General features: G+C 39.5%; 1 non-coding gene across 1 annotated transcript; it reads right to left on the reverse strand.

Moving 5' to 3' along the window:
- Positions 1–205: 205 nt before the first annotated feature.
- Positions 206–278, reverse strand: Trnav-uac (transfer RNA valine (anticodon UAC)). Its single transcript has one exon. It is a non-coding gene; the product is annotated as a tRNA-Val (tRNA).
- Between the last annotated feature and the right edge of the window lie 4,455 nt (positions 279–4,733).

Here is a 4,733-nt window from a genome sequence, read left to right on the forward strand (position 1 = left end):
TTTAAAATTTTTATCAGTCTGTCTGGGCTGTACGGCTGGAGTGATTTTAATGGGACTTTCACATTAGGTTATAGAGTGACGTATATGCACTTTTTATCCTAAAAAATCCACGGTTTCCGCGGAATTAGTGAAAAACTGAATTTCACGCAGACGAAGTCTACATAATACAAATACCTCAAAACGAATTCAAAAAAAACAAAAGATATGATTCCGGCCAGGATCGAACTGGCGGCCTTCTGCGTGTAAAGCAGATGTGATAACCACTACACCACGGAACCGATGACTAACTGTTTGAAATATTATATCTTAAAAAAAAAAAAAATACCGACCGAATTGAGAACCTCCTCCTTTTTGAAGTCGGTTAAAAATCGCTTAGTTCAGGGCCGATTTCACGACGTCGGATAGTCTAATCGCAACTTTTGTCACTTTCTTACTTTATGCCAAACGACGAGGACAAAACTTGTGAATATCAGACACTTCCATGGTAGCTCTTCGTGGTTTTAAACAGCCTCATTGTTTAAATGGTTAGCATATATGGCTGCGCGGGTTCGAGTCCTGGGGCGGGCTATGCAATATTTAGCTTTTATAACTTCAGCTTGGAGTCAGAAAAGTAATATACGCCACTGTCATGTAATGAAGACTCGTCCTGTATATTGTGCAATTCGGCTTTGCCTCATAGCACAAAAATCACTAGTTCTACAGTGGCATAAGACACTTTTTTAAAACCATGATAAATTACCTTCTTGATTTAGTCTCGGCGTGGCCTTCTAGATTTTGTCTTATATATGGAAGCCTGATTTTTTGTAGCCGATGCCATTTCGTGCCGTGGAACTATTTAAAAATAAAAAAAATCATTGTAGCACTGTTTACATGTGTGTTAATGAACATTACCAAAAGACCTGTAGGAATAAATAGCTTTTTGATATTGTTTGAGGTTTTATATTGAGTAGACTATGAAATGGGAGTAGATTTTTTTTATTGTATAAAGCCTCCGCCCTTCAGAGAACGAGTTAAGCTGTAGATCCCGGGCTTTATCAATACATGTGATAGTGATCGCTAAAGAGTCCTATAATCCCTCAAAGCCCTCTAAAGAGAGAGACGTGGCCCGGTAGTTATAACAAGCTGATATTTAATAATGATGATGGTGATGAGTGTTATTCCCCATCTAAGAGATGCTCTCATAGAATAGACTAGATCAACAACGTGCAGTTTCCGGCAACAATCAGCGTCTGAACGATACGATGCGCACGTAGCACTAAAAGTAAAAGTACATACAGACACGAACAGCAAACCGAACTGCACTGAGAGAACCGCCGGTCTAGTGTTCGTAGCATCATCTTTGTTCTATTCTGTTATTTGATGTTTAAAGTAAGATTAACTGCCTCTTTAGTCTAGTGGTTAAACCTGGGCCTATATAGCTATGGCATGTCGATTCTTTTCTACAAACGTTAAAACTTATTACTCTAAAAAATGTATGGGAATGACGTTCACGGATCGTAAGGTCACGCAATGAAGTGACTTCTTTTACTAACTATCCCTCCGTCCGATCTTAACCTACGCTAGTGTAGTGTTTGCCCACCGTCCCAAAGCGACCCTTAGGCCGCTTCAAACCCTACAGAATCGTTTTCTGCGTCAAATCACGGGCGCGCCGTGGTTTTTACGCAATAATGACCTCCATAGAGATCTAGAATTACCGACAATAGCTAAGTACATGAAACAGCTCTCTCAAAACTATTTTGACAGAGCTGCCATCCATCCCAACCAACTAGTGGTTGAGGCCTGCAATTACACTCCCAACCTAAACGCTAACTGCAAGCAGAGGCGTCCCAAGAACGTCCTTTACGATCCAGACGATGACATAACAACCGACAATGCTTCCCAGGTAACACAATCACAAGCTACACAGCGTCTTCGCCGGCGAAGACGAGGTCCCCGATATCTAACGTCACCCGGACGTGGGTTTTCTAACTCACGATCTTGGGGGCGTCCGGACTGATTCACTCAGGTCACGGTTACCTCCTCCAGAATGGCCTTCTAAGCCGAGGTCCGAGTCTCATAGGAGACGCCCTTAGAGAGCCGTTCCGTCCTCTATCTTTCTTTCAGCCTTCGGGTCACATCAGGCGATGCTTCTGCGCTCGCCCAACCCCCCCGGTGACGCCGTAGTGGTTCCGCAGGGAGCTATCGGCACCTACTCAGACAGAAAAAAAAAAAAAAAAAAAACTAACTATCCCAGTATAGTAGCCGGAGTAAAGAAGTTGGTATTACGAGAAAAACTAAAAAAAAAAAATCGGAATACATGGGAAATTGAAAAACAGGAAAACGGGTCGTAAGGCCACGCAATTAAGTAACTACTCATAGCCCTTTTTTTTTTTCAAAACTATCCCAGTGTAGTCGCCGGAGTAAAGAAGTTGGTGGTATAATATTATAATAATATGGTATTATGGCACGTTCAACCCTTGATCCAGTAACTTAATCTTAGTCAATATCAGCAACATCTCTAAATAGTGATCAATACAACCCGCCAATAGGTATTGGAACCCTCAGCATAGCTCGAAGCTACAAATGACAAATGACCCCTAAAAGAGCAAGGGCCCTTATAGCCCACTAGTAGACTGTTGCCTTAAACAGGCTGATAGTTATGCTGATGACGAAAAGTCCTTTATTTATTGCTTTGAAATTCGTGCTTTCTTTGATTTGGCACCATCTATACGATCAGTCAACAGTTTACTGACTTCGCCGTGGAATGGAGCCATCAGTCTTGTTCACGGATACTAATACATAAACAGCCTTATTGTAGGTGCAGTTTGTATGTGTGTGTATGCACTAAACCTATACATTACAGAGAAATTCTCTCACGTCGCTTTTCACCTACATGTTTTTTGTTTTCTTGAGGTGTGAAATTCTTGAATACTATTCTAGTAGAAATCTATAATGTAGGTAACTTTGTTTTTGCCTAACGATAATTCACCTTTTTATGGGAGAGTAGATTTGGAACTCACTTGCTTCAATTCAGATTGGCAGGCTTTAGAGTAATATAAATCCTTGATTTTTTGAACTTAATGAATGCTAAAAATCCATCATCATTAACAACCCATATTCGGCTCACTGTAGAGTACGAATTTCACAGAATTAGAGGAGTCAGGCTAATCGTCCACCACGATGGCCAAATTGGGCAAATGGCAGACTTCATACACTTAGAAAACTAAGGAAAATCTCAGGTTCCCCGTGATTTCCTTCACCGTTTGGGGCAATTGATATTTAATTTATTAAAATGCACTTATCCGGACTAACACTGAGCATTTCTTAGAAGAAAGAAAAACTCTATATTTTTAAACCCTTTTAGTTTAGCTGAGTAGTTTAACTACTGACGAACAATTTTATAATTCAAGCCACTACTAACTTTCCGCAAAACATACATTTACACATTGTGATTAATTGCACTGCGTTGTAATCACGAGTTTTTGCTTACAAACAACAATTAATTCATAAGAGTCGCGATAATCTGTGACGCAACGGCGGACACGAGTCGCACATCGGCGCGGCGTGGCGTGCGCGCGCTCTATTAGCTCACACGTGATGCGCTGCTCGCCGGAGCAGCTATTGTATCAGCGAGTGATTAGTGGCTCGCTTGAATGTGAAATTGTCCTGTTTTTATTGCTTCTTGATAGATCAATTTGATATCAAGTGGAAACTCATCTTTAATCTTACTTAATAATATACAAACGGTAAAGTATTACAAACAGAGTGCCTACGGGTGAAATTGCGAAGTTCTGCTATTGTTAAATAATTGCAAACAGACATTGATTTAATTTAATAAATAGTATTTTTTTCTTTTAAATTATTAATAATAATTCTATAATCATTTATATTTTTTATATATACAGATACAGATGCAGACAGAATAAGAGAGATCTGCAGAAGGCAGTTCGCTTTTACTTAAAACCGGAAATATTTGATGGCCGTACGTTTTATTTGGAGGCATAATTCGCTGCAGCGCTTCTGGTATGAACCGCAGTGAGTGGTGACACTCTCGCTTTCGTAATAAAACTTTCTCGGCTCAGAGAAATAATGTCGAGTCGCTGGAATCCATTGAATCATCTTCCGAGGGTTTACCCGCAGTATGTAAATATGTAAAATATTTTTACGTGGTTCAGTTATTCTACTAATATTGGAAACTCGAAAGTATATACATATAGGTGTGCAATGAACGTCTATCCGTCAGCCGTTTTTACTCGTACACAAAAATTACTGAGTAGTTTCGGAATAAACTTTTCAGTAATATAGCCTACTAGGGACACGTCGCTGAAAAGGTTTATAACGGAACAAGTTTGTAAATATTTTTGATTAGGTTGTGATGTACGTTTTACTTTCATGTTGGCAAAAACAATGATATTTTAAAATATTTTTGAGTGCTTCTATTACTGTCTAAAATTAAATGCACGGTGAGTTAGACTTTAACTGGGGTACCTACTCGTATATAATTATCATCATTATCAACCCATATTCGGCTCACTGCTGAGCTCGAGTCTCCTTTAGAGGAGACTTAATCTCAATCTTACTCTTACTCTTAAACTTAATAAGTATCAGAGGGGTTCGACCAATACGCCACGCTGGCCCAATGCATTTTGGCAGACTTCACATATGCAAAGAATAAAAAGAAATCTCAGGTATGTAGGTTTCCTCACGATGTTTTTCCTTCACCGTTTGAGACACGTGATATTTAACTTCTTAAA

Source organism: Bicyclus anynana, chromosome 16 (genome assembly GCF_947172395.1).
Source record: "Bicyclus anynana chromosome 16, ilBicAnyn1.1, whole genome shotgun sequence".
NCBI lineage: Eukaryota > Metazoa > Arthropoda > Insecta > Lepidoptera > Nymphalidae > Bicyclus > Bicyclus anynana.